A 13,273-nucleotide genomic window follows, 5' to 3' on the forward strand; every position below is an offset into this window, starting at 1 on the left:
GTTACAGTCCAGGTGTTCAACCACCTTCTGTTATCTGGCTCTTGAAGTGCTGTTTTCTTGTTTTCAGCCTCTTCTTTCTTATTTTTAGAATAGCTTGTGCCTCAGCAACCTTGAGAAATTCCAGAGGGTTTGATAATAAACTCCAAATACGGTTTGGCTGGAGCACATCATGACCCAAGCTGTTCAGATACATTGCTACATGGGTCAGTCTGAAAGGGACAGCAGCGAGTCATGTTCAAGCAGGGTCATCGTCATCCCAAAGCACATGGCATGGAACCTCCTGTGTTTCAGCCTGCGCCTGTTCTTGTCCTGACCTACTGAAAAGAGCCTGGTTCTGTCCTCTTTGCATCTTTCACACAGGTTATTTATAAACACTGATGAGATTCCCCTGAACCTTTTCTCTGAGCTGAGTTCAAGCTCTCTCAGCCTTCCTTTACAGGTGAGATGCTTCAGTCTCTTCAACTCCTTAGTGGCCATTTATCAGACGCACTTCAGTAGTCCCATATCGAGGAGCTCAGAACTACACACGCAACTCTACAAATATCACCTCTGTCCTTCAGCATGTATTTAGCTGTATTTTGAACAGTGAAATGACAAAGAATTATGGTAACAACTTATGAATTGTAGTATTCTTCTGGCAAAAAAGATTTATGGTAAAAACTAGTTCAAAGAAACAGAACTTGCATACCAGTTTCACAGTATAAATGAACAAAAAACGTTGAGCGTTGTGCCACAAAAACAACAGGCTACAAGACACCACTAGAAGTTGAAAGTGTAAAGCAAGTTGGCAATCTTATCTAGTTTAAAATAAAATTGATAATTAGGTGTGAGTGATAGGCTCTGCTGTCAGGATTCTCCACTCCCCCTATTCCTTCAGTCTTGCTGAAGCAATGGTATGAATCTTGGCCACATATTTAAGGGGGGGGGCAACCCAAATAACCCTGTGAATTATACTCAGAAAAAAGCATCTAAAAATAAGGTACTACTGGTGGTCATAGTTTTTTACTTCAAACCATTCACATGTATTACGTTCATCATTCCAGTACAAAAGCAACGTACAGGACATTCTACCAGGTTTCTGCAAGATGGGAAGCTAACAGCAGCATGGATTACAACAAGCCTGGAGACGTTATTACCTATTTAAAAGTCTAGAACTTCTGTTTTAGACAATTTTTCTTCTGTTTTCCCAGTCTTTCTGGGCAAAAATAAGCTTGCAAGTATTTCCTTCTGCTCTGTGAGCTTTCAAGTTCAGGATAAGAACAAAATTAAGACAAGTTTAGACTTAGGAATCTGTAAAACGATTGTCCACTGATTAAAAGAGAAAATACTGTAAAACACCAGCCTTAAACCTGAAGGGAAAGGGCCGCTACAGGATATGACATGACAAGAGGCCACAAGCTAGCAAGTCTGAATTAATGAAGTGTTTCTTAATAGAATATCCCTGACTTTTCAGCTCCTAAAGGCTGAAGTTTGAGCACAAAAATGAAATTTCCATCACTGTTTAGCACTAATTTAACTGTGCTACTAATGGAATTCAAAGTACATCTAACAAGAACATTAAGAGAAATGCTACACATTTTTTAAATATTGCTCTAAGTATCAACCAGTATCTGAGTATCTCACACAAGAAACATTGAATCAGATTACTAAAAAGCTACCACGGAATAGTCTTTTTGCTTTTAACAAACTACATTTGTTTAAAAGGAAAGATGGTCAAGATACAAGCTTGTTCTGAAACTTACTTTTGGTTTGGTATCTACAGACCACTGATCATTTAACCTCTGACTCTTTCTTTATGGCTCATAAAAAAAAAAACCAAACCAGAACAGGAAAACCAGCAAAAGGCAAGTTGAAAATTAATTGTCCTGAGGCCATACACTTTTAAAGATCCAACTTCTGATTATTCATTGATTTTTATATGCAATATGGTCTATTTACAAGAAAGAAAGAACAAAAAAGGAACTTAAATGTCTTGTTTAAGAAACCAAGCTTCTCTCTCAAGTCCTGTAGAAATTGTAGTCTTACACTTTTGCTGTTCAAAATTAGTTAAATTTATACTGGTCTAATGGTACCTGACTTCTGTTAAGTGAGTGAAAACACACTGAAACCTGCTTCTCAGCAATTCTATGACAACACATTTTCTAGAATCCACAGAAGCTAATTACTGCCACATGCATGAACCAACATAGCAACAGAAGTAGCTATCTATGCAGGCCTTCTAATATCTGACAAACAAGTCTGACTATTGTAAGTCTAATTTACAAGATGACAGTGAATCCACTACATCACTGTAATCCAATCCACAATATATACCAAGGGGGGCTGGGGGGGCCAGGGTGTGGAGGAGGGCACACACCTCACTTGCCTTAAAAAATAGCTATGACTGTATCTTTTAAAACCTTGTATTTTTCACTTATATTTCACTATATAAAACAGCAAGTCCTGCTTTTATTAATGAAAGAGCAATCAGCTGTAAGCTGATCCACAGGACACATGCACACAAGCCACTTCACAGGGCACTGGTAAGCACACAGACTTTGGTTCTGAAAAACCCTCAACTAAAATGAAAGCTTTGGAAAACTATTTATCATTATGTGCATGCGTTTTATAAATGCAAATGTTTGTTCTCTCACATAATACTGAACTGGAAAGGTAAGTCAGCATAACTAGACTGTGTGCCCTCAATAAGAAGTAGTGCACACATGGTAATGATTCTAAGATATTTTCATCAACAGAAATTACTGGATTACTTATTTCTTGTAGTTGCAGATAAAAACAACACTCTAGTCATGTTACTTAACAGTCACCAACATTTTCTAATTGAAATCATATTGAATTTATTCTGAGAACAAAATTTTGATCCAAAAAAAGTAAAATTTAGTATCCACTATCCACATTCTACTTTGCACAGAACCCATGTACATGGTACCATGCGAAAGCTTTTTACTACAGGTCTCCTCACGTGCTACTTTTGAGGTGGCTGAAAAAACTCTCCTGTGAGCAGTGTTCCTATGATGGTCTTCAGCATTTTCCCACTGCCATAAACCAGACCCCATGAGGAAATACCAGGCCACTTCAACAACCCACTTGGCAAGGACACTGCTGACAGCATATATACTTGTTGGACAGTGGGCACACACTGAGGACTCAGAGAACTGGTGAAGTAACACTAATGCTGACCTACCACTTCCTCAGATGGCAGGTGTAATCTGTGCATCTTCTTCAATACAGTTATTAATCTCCACAAAACTACAAAACTTTACTGTTGAATGTCTAGACTAGTTTCAGTTATGGCTGAAAAGAAATGACAAACAGAAGTTATGGCAAGGAAATGACAGGCACATGGACAAATAGGTGAGCAAAAACCACAGTCATAAGGTCATAAAATTTTACATGTTGACAACAGGTGCTTAAAGGGTAACAGGCATATGAAGCAAAAAAGTGACTCAGCTTTACAAAGAGATCCCACTTACATGCATTTCAAATGTCTCTTAAAACATATAACACAGATCATTCCATAAGACAATCACTTATCTATTTATTTTAAACATATTGCAAAGTATAAAAATTACCACAATTATAAAAATTAAGCATTTAAAGGCCAAGAAATCTTTAAAAAGTGATTGCCCACACTTGTTTTAATGTAAAAGTCTTTACACTATGCACGGATCTCTCGGAACACGTAATTCATTTCCATGACCGCAAAAAGACTGCAGGCTACATTTCAACACTGCTCTGTATAAACCACTTATATCAACACAATAAACTTCGCAATATGCTGTATATCTATAACATCTTAACTGCTAACACTGAAAATTTACTGGCATCTGCAAGAGTCAAAAGATTATAAATTTACCTCAGCGATAATCAGAAACAGGTTGACATAGAAAAACATCTCCCAAAAAATAGACAAGTATTTCAAGCTGCTCTGCATCTTTCTCACATATAAATAAAAGGAAAATGACCTAGAATAATCTATTCCTTCCAGCTCCTATGAGTATGAGGCAAAAACAGGCATTTTACAACTGACTGCACTTACAGGTGCACTTAACACTAGTTTTTACCTAAACTAAAGTAAGTGAGAGTGAGTTCCTTCCTTCCCCAAATGTCCTTTGACTGCTTCTTTGTACAATTAACACACTTCTTTTTGCAAATCATAAAAAAATAGTTCAAAACTAACCCTCCGGATAAGGCTCAACCATGGAATCGGTACTTCCCACTCTTCTTCAAAAATACATTTTGTTCCATGAAGACAACTTGCTATACCCTCTAAGTCTTAAAGGGGGAAAATCAGACCTGAAAAGCACTTCTAGAAAAGAAGAGAACTGCAGAAAAATATACTACTAATACCACACTTAAAGGCCAAACAAAATAAAGGACCCTTACTAAGTCTGTTGTCATTTCAGTAAAATACATTCTTTCTATAACATAACATTCTTTTAGTAACATTTAGTAACATAACGTTCTCTCTATATGTATTTTTTCTCTTTTCTGAAATTTACTGCTCCAAACACCCTTACATACATTAAGTGCAAGCATATAACTATTCAAACCCTTTAGATATTTATTTAGCAGGTTGTTGGCAAGTTAGAACAAAAAAGACATGAAAAAAAGCAAACAGAAGGACTTCAGTATGTCATCAAAATGGGGCATACCCATTGTGCTCAAATATACACCCATTCTAAAAACCTATCCTCCAAATCCTTCTTCGTTACATTTAAGGTATGACAAAATCCAAGTGCACTCTCTACTAAGCTGCCAGAAAGATAGTATTGTATTGTTGTGATTTTTTTCAATAATCCACAGGATTTCACTCCCTTTAGTGAAGGCTTGGGATCTCAACTTTCTTCTCATTTCTCACACTTTCTTTGGGACAGTAGCTTTTTTATATAGTCTCTGTTGACAACGCAGCGAAAAAAAATTCAATCACCGTCTGTCAGTGATTACTAAGAGATGGGTGAGCGTGTAATGACCTAAAATCAGAATATCCTGCGTTGGAAGAGACCCACAAAGACCACTGAATTCAACCCCTGGCTCTGCCCAGGATACCCCACCAATCCCACCCTGTCCCTGAGAGCACTGTCCAAATGCTTCTGGTGCTCTGGCATCCTTGGAGCCGTGACCACTCCCTGGGGAGCCTAATCAGTGCCCAACAAGGACAGAACCTCCTCTAAGGACAGAACCTTTTCCTGATATCCAGCCTAAACCAACCCCTGACAAAGCTAGACAGCTTTTCCCTCCGGTCCTGCCCCTGATCATAGCAGAAATCAGAGCTGCCCCCTCACTTCCCCTCACTTCCCCTCACGAGGAAGCTGTAGACCCCAATGAGGTCTGACATCAGTCTCCTTTTTTCCACACAGAACAAACCAAGAGACCTCAGCCATTCTTCACATGGCTTCCCCGCCAAACCCTTAACAATTTACTTTTTTAAACTCCCATATAAGGTAATTGCTCTGAAAGAGCCAAAATGGGAGTATCTATTGTTTCTAATACTAGACTGCAAGTAAAAGCACCCAAAAATCTAAACGGGAATTTTCCCTGCTGCTTTGAAAGCTACGAATTGTGATACGAAGAAATTGTTTCTGGTATTACAACTTTTGTAGACGTTGGGTCCCCCCAGGGACCTACTGAGTATACTTCCACCTCACTTCTCTCCTAAACCACATGGTTGTAGTCTCAGTTATCTCTGATCTAGCTCTTTCTTCAACATTGAAAAGAAGCGGTGAGGTGCTACGGGTAACTCCAAGGAAGAAAAATTATCAAAGATGCAATGGAAAAATATTGGTTTGCATTTCTCATAGTTTATCCTTTGTTTCAATTGCTGTAACTACTCAGACAAGACCAGAGCTGTAAGCAGTGATAACATCTTTTATTAAATCCACTGATATAGCTTGAAAAACTAGACTCTTTCAGGCATGTGTGTTTGATATTTTTATCTCGCTGACTAACACAGTAAGAAACCTCCCTTAATGGCTTCCCATTTTCCTGGATCCATACATATGAACTAAGAATTTATTTACAACTTTGCTCAGCAACACTTTCTATTTACATGCCAGGTTATAAATCAGTAACAAGTTAATAACTTGCAACATACTGGATCAAAAGATGTATGGAGAGCATACATTTCGGGCTCTCTTTTATTCCCACAAGAACTAAGGATGTTAGGAAAACTGACTTTTATTGTCAAAAATGTATTACTCTTTATAAAAGCTCCAATCACTAGGGCAAGCAAAAATACATAAAAGTTATCAAATTCTTCTGTATAAGCTTGATTTTTAGCTGAAAAGCAAAACTGAATGCAGGGAGATCAACTTTCCATCACAGCTTATTATGTATTAATAGCTAATATTTCTAAGCTTGTACTTTTCATATTATAATGATAAATAAGCACACCTTTACAAGATTCCTAATACATTCATTATTTTCTCCACAGGATACTGAACAGGATTGCTTAGTTCTATTTTGCTACACCTTCATTTTGTGTAATATGATCACATTTTGTACTTCTTGGCTTTCCCCCAAAAGCACTGAGTATACACAATGTATAAAAAAACCCCAAAAAACCAGCAACTACAGTGTTAGCAAGGTAACACTGGGTAAATCTAACAAGGACTTCTTATTCTGAGCAACAAATGTTATGAAAGGACTACAAAGCTTGGCTGATGTCACTTTTTTAGTCTTTACATAACAAGATTTCATGTTTATGATGTATGTCACTGCTCACCCTTACACCTTGTTTCTTCAAAGCTCAGAGTTTAACATTTTATTCAGCATTTAGTTAAAAATAAATATTTAATACTGAGGTTGTTCTACGATGCAAGCATAGCTAAAATGAAGGGTCTCTGTGGCTGCAGCAATCAGATTTCAAATGACGCTAGGTCAATAAAAAAAAAAAAAAGCACAAGTACAGTGTCCATTGTGTGAGTGGAATGGTTTATAATAGCTTGCAAACGACTATGCACTTGCAGTGACTAGCTGTACTTAAATTATGAATATGCAACCAATTCATGGTTAACCACTTCTTGGTTAAAGCCAAATCCCAGAACCGTTTTTACAGGGAAATCCTAGTCGTTTTGTGCTTGTTCCACATGTCAGGTCTGCTAAGGCTACATACAAACAGCAGTAACTTTGGAACAAACGGGACCAAACTATTTGCATTTCATTACTAAGTCCATTAGCACAGCAAGGGTCGTCAATCTTTAGGAACTCTCCTACAACAGCGCAGGCAATACAACAATGATCTCCAAGCCAAAAAAAAACCCTCTACAGCAGACACACAAGCCCCTTTGCCAAGCTTCTGCTTCAGCCAATCAGCCTGTCTGCCCTGACCTGCTTGAAGGCTCACATCACGCTTCAAACACTTAAAAACATCCATCATAAAAAGAAAGACAGGACACTGAATTATACAGTATTAACCTCCAGGTTTGCATACAAAGACATAGATTTATTTATGTCCTAGCATGTTAAGAGCTTCAGCACACTGTTCTTTACACCAAACAAGCTGCCAATTTGATGAACCTCTCTGCCCTCAGCAGTACAGTGTCTTTGATTAATGAGCACATGCTTGCAGAAAAGTGCAAGAACAAAAAAAGAGGAAAAATCCACACAATTATGTCCCTGTGCACTGACGGACCACTGAAGTAATTTTTGCCCTAGTGGCTTCTTGTTGTAGAAACACTGAGGGCTGAGGAGAGGGTTGTGGGATTATTTTGCTGCTTATACTAGGATACTACATACCATTCTTCTAAAATAGGTATCTGGTAAAATGCACTGAAATTGTTTATTAGAGAATCTTTCAGCATCAGAAAAACATTAACTCATTAACACAAATCGATCAATAAATAGGGTCACAATCCAAAAACATTATCTATGTACTCAGTGAATAAAAAAATACTCTCTGGAAGATTTCGAGGTTTAACTTTTCATCCAACAGACTCGGGACCGAGGTTGAAGTTCAAGAACAGCTAGGCAGATTATTTTGTGCCTTTAAATTATTATATTAAATACTCTAAAGAAAATCTACCTTACACTTTCTGTAATTTACAGGAATAAGAACACACTGCTAGGGTTCATCATTATTCAAAAGTTGAAAATTCTTCATTATCCTTTCCAAGAATTCCAGAGCAGAACTAAGTTCTGTGTGAGGCTCCAAAAAGACAACAGCATGATCACACAGTCACTGTATTATTTTTAAGTTTACCTTCTTTCCAAAGGCTTTATGCTGTAAACATTACCGGTGACAAATACTTAAACTGAGCAGTCTCACGAATTACTAATGTAAGGAGTCCATCAGGCAGAAAAAAAATTCAAGTAGTTTTTCTTTACATTTTTAGTAGTTTGCATTTTAAGATTTTGGGTGATTCCACCCTCAGCAGCCAGAAAAGTTTCTGCAATCTCTTTTTGCAAGCTACCAAGGCTTAACCCATTCAGCTCTTTACAATGCCTGACCTATATCAACTCAAAAGAGTCTTAAGTCCTTTACACACAGAAAACAAGACATTCAGGAGGCCCTGAAGGGCATGGGTAGCAAGGTAGAGAATTCACATTAAAGGCAACAGGCTTCATACGGACACCAACAAGCCCAGCCCTATGGACTTTTCATAAGACCATACTTTCAGAGACTACGTTTGAAAGATCATCTGTCACCAACCAAGTTTAAAACTGTATACGTGTTTTGATATTGGTCTTTTTTCCAATGATCCAAAAGATATTCTATAAAAAGAGAAGGAAGTGGTATTAGGAATTCAATCAATTCTGTTAAACTAAGCTGGGAAAACCCTTGTATCCTTTGTTCTGTTGCTACATTAAAAAGCTGAAACAAGCCCTAAAACTTCCTCACACTCCAAGTGTTTCTCTCACCTGGAGCCTCATGAAATGCTAACACCACAATAAAATAAATCACAATTTCTCCTCCCCCCAAAAGAAACAAAAATCTAAATGATACCACAAAATTACTACTTTTACTTTTATAATTTATTTCCATTTAAATATCAATGGAACTTCTGTACAGGACTTTAACACGGTATATTTGGTTTTCAATTTTTAAGGAGTAGCTCAAGACCATGACACTATATAACAGTAAATTTAGAACAGTAATGAGCTTAAACACTAAAGAACTTGGATAAGAACTTAACACAGCTAATAGGTGAAACTGTGTGCTAATTGGATTAGATGTTCTACATACCTTTCTTCCACTTAAAACTGTATGATTAAGAAACAAAATAATGGCAAAATACTGCATCTTGCCTGGCCCTTCTGCAGAGGCTGAATGAATACATGGTTCCAGTTTTATTTAATGACTACCTGCTGCATTCTGCTTACCTACCCATAGCAATTATCCTGCGGACCAACAAACCACGCATTTCCGTTTTCAAGGAAACAACTACCCGGCACACTACATATTCAAGTCAGTGAAGACAGCTCTTTTTTCATCCTCTACCATCAGCTACTTGTGATGTTGGTAAAAGACTAAACCCTTCCAGACTCCTTATCTCCACAGTAAGTAACACTGGAACTAATACTGTCTCGCCTTCATAGAGTCCCTAAGAAAGACAAACTAAAAAATTAATGAGAACTTACTGTTTTCCTCACACAAATCTTCTGATGATTTCCTGTTCGTTGCTATTTACAGTAAAAATGGTTTTAAAGTAAAAATGTAGTCATATACAGTAAAAAAAAAATCTTCAAAAACATAGATGTCAGTTTAAAAAAGGATGTTTCATTTCATTCTGTGATGCAGTGCGGAAGATCATCTATAACTAGATTCCAAATACTGCATAATGTTCTTCAATACAAACTTCCCATTTCTGTAAAGTATGTTGACCAGCATATAATTAGTACATTTTTGTCTAAATTCAGAATGTTGCAAACTATCAATCACAAAAATCACTGCTAACTTTGACAACTGTTTCTGTGTTCCTTGTGGTGGCAATTAACAATCACAAACTAGTTTATCATGTAGTATGACATAATTCACTGAATATACTGTAGTAAAACTACAGTATTAACTCAGAAGTTGAACCACACTTGGGAGAAAAGTGGTAGACTGTGGCAATCTTCCTTGGGCCAAATTATCTAAGTGATGAAAACACTAAATATCACTCTTAATGCTCTGTTACAATAGTCTGTTTATTAAAAGAAAAATAAAAAATTCCACCAGTGTTTACACTATTAAGTTTTATTTAAAGATACATATACATCAGAGTCTGGGAGACGGATCACAGTGAAGGGATTTGAACACGAGGTGTTCATACAGTGAAACCCTTAATATGCCAGAGGGAGAGGGGGAGGAAGGGTGTAGGAAACTGCATTGTTGGTTATACCTACCACAAGTCAAGATATCCTATTCCCAAAGATGCCATTGTAAGAAAATTATAGAACTAACAGCAGTGAGGTGCTCCTTTCCCTCATTCTGGGATATGAGACCGGGTGGACAAGCTTCATTTTATTTGCAACTGATATTCCACATCCCGAATAGGAACAGGAAAGTAGCAACAAAGACCCTAACAACTGCAGTTCAAGCTGGGAGGGACTGTTCTATTTGAATTCAATGACACCACTAATGGCTTCTCAGCAGTTTCATGAAATCAACCAGCTGTCAAATCGATGCATCAGAAGGAACAGTTATGCACTCCCGTAAGAAAAAGCAACATATCAGGATGTTTTGCAAAACATCTGCTCCTTTACAATGCAGTTCTACAATAAATGTGCAGACAAAGAAAACAAGGAAAAGGGGAACAGGACCTATAAGGAAAGGCTTCTATTACCTTATCTGCTTTTTAAGTGTGGCCCAAAAAAGACAAAAAAAGCCAGCCTTGTAGAACTTTCTTCTTAACATAAGGTCAATATAAAGATTAAACAAATATACTAAAGTGGTTAACCAGTGCTCTTTCCCTCCATGATATAAAGATATTGCTAGTTTATCTTTTGAAAACACAAAATATTTTATTACATGTTCAAGAAAACCAAGTATTTTTCACCAAAAGGTATGAAGCATGTATTGAGGGTTTTTTTTCTCTCTCACACTACTCAAAAAAAATTTTCAATGGCACTGACAACCTACAAGAATCTTAAAAACAACTACCCTTTTGTGGGAACACAAACCTGTAAGGAACCCAGCACAGTGGAATTCAATTTAAGAAAATAATTTGGATGAGGAATACCAGTATGTCGTGGTTTAAGAATGATAATTCTTCAATTCAGTACTCCCACTGAAACCATGTGATGCCCATTCACTCTCTCCCCTTCTTCGGGATGGAGAGAATTGGAGGCACAAAAGGTAGAGGTCTTGGTTGAGATAAGAACAATTTACAGCAATGAGGTAAGAAAAAGAACAGTAATAGCAACAACACCAATGACAGAGACTACAGAAAAGCATCCAAAGACTCACAGGGAAACAACAATACCCTAGGTTCATTTGGAAGAGAGCCCTTCTCCTCCAAAAGGAATAGAGTGCCTTGCGTGCATTTCCCACCCCCAACTAACAAGGTAAGGTGGTCAGAACTACTGGGTCCTGGCCATTCCCCTCCAGGCTACTGCAAAAATGAACCATGTCCTGGCAGGAACTAGAAAACAGCGTCACAGCCCCAGTTTATTTTCAATACACAATAGTCACAAAACCTTATACTGTGCCATCCAGAACAGACTTTGGATCAGGAATAAAAAGGAAACAATACCTGATCCTCTGAAGAAATATTTTTTACCTTTCAGAGAGTTCTGTTTATGAACAACTTCATCACAACCTGATACGAATACTCTCCTTGCTTAGAGGAATTGGTACAACCTATGATTCAACCAGTATCACTTGCTTGAAGGGAACACAGAATTTCTCTAACACTGAAGATTCCTTAACAATTCCTACTGCTTTCTCTACATATACTTTACAAAAATCATCTTGTCTACCATTTTCTTAACATTTTGCATTTATTGATTTTGCAGCATTTTGACAAAAACGTGTACATAGTTTATTATGAGATGTCGAAGCTATAATGCCATTTTTGGAAACTACTTATCCTCTGTTGCTCAGTATTTATAACCTATCCAATCTTCTAGACCTTTATTGCATTTCTAATTTAGAATCACCTGCTGTACATGCTTTCAACTGTTTAAATGGTTTCATTTACTCGGCATTCACACAGATAGGAAATAACAAATCCAACCACACTTTCTGATGCATTTAGGAACGGAAAATAAAATAAGCATCTGACATTTGTTCTAACATAACTTCAAGGCTTTAAGTACAGCATTCAATACTGATGTGGATAGAAAGTCTTGATGTACAAACAGCTATTCATACTACTGTCTGTTAACTGTTGCCAATATTTTTCCCAATTCTGAAGACAAAGAAAATGCAAATTAAATACAAATAGTTTCATATTCTCCATAGTGTGACTTTAAATATGCAGCAAGTCAAACAAGCATAGAAAGAAGAATGGAAAAACAAAACTTTAACTACAACAATTATTCCCCACCAATTACACATTTTACTAAGTCATGTGACCAGAAAAACTTTCATGAGATTAAAAAACAAAAACCAGCTGAGAACCAACAGTACCTTTTATTGTTCTCCCTTTCACAACAGCTGATCCAAAATTCGTAGTCAGAGGAAAAATGATTTGTTGTTGGGTAAGGAGTTGTACAGTCGGTTCTTTCAATGAGCTTAGTGCAGTAACTACATTTAGCCACACACATTATACAGTACCTGGAACATAACCCAAACTACATGTAATATTTATAGGTACTTTCCAGACGGAACCCTTTAATAATACACCTTAATAAGTTCGTCGCTTCCAAATCATACCTCCAAGTCTGTCATTTAAAAATGGAGGTCTGTTTTGCCATGTCCCTCATGCCAAGAAGACACTGTTTATTTCTCAGGGAAGATCCTGTACTAAGTGTTTCATGTAAACGTCACATCAAATTAATACTTGCCATAAACAAAACCAATGCAGATCTCCAGATAATTTGTCATTTAACATCATAACTTCAGAACTGTTTTTTAAATAACCCAACGGTTAAGCATTGCACATTAAATACTAAAGCCAGGGCGGAAAAAAAAGGTGTGAGGCATGATTATTTTCCAGATATGAAACCAGACACCAGATAAGGAAGCATATTCACTGTGTCCCCTGTATACGCACACTCAACTAGGAACCTTTCTCTTTAAAGTGCGGTTTACAACACGTTAGATCAGGAATTCCAGGGGAAAGCACAGAGTCTTGGAGAAAAATCCCCTTAAACTTTACATGACGTCACTATCTGTCCCTATAACATT

General features: G+C 37.1%; 1 protein-coding gene across 15 annotated transcripts in view; it reads right to left on the reverse strand.

Moving 5' to 3' along the window:
• The window catches only part of BAZ2B (bromodomain adjacent to zinc finger domain 2B), a 113,425-nt gene that overhangs the window by 99,107 nt on the left and 1,045 nt on the right, over positions 1-13,273 (reverse strand). The window contains exon 1 of one of the 15 annotated variants that reach the window (XM_033515884.1): positions 12,554-12,716. The exons of the other annotated variants lie outside the window; for them this stretch is intronic. The gene's annotated coding sequence lies outside the window, so the exon portion shown is untranslated. Of the gene's footprint in view, positions 1-12,553; positions 12,717-13,273 lie in introns of those variants that run through there. 15 annotated transcript variants of the gene reach the window in all.

Source organism: Parus major, chromosome 7, assembly GCF_001522545.3.
Source record: "Parus major isolate Abel chromosome 7, Parus_major1.1, whole genome shotgun sequence".
In the NCBI taxonomy this organism is placed as follows: Eukaryota; Metazoa; Chordata; class Aves; order Passeriformes; family Paridae; genus Parus; species Parus major.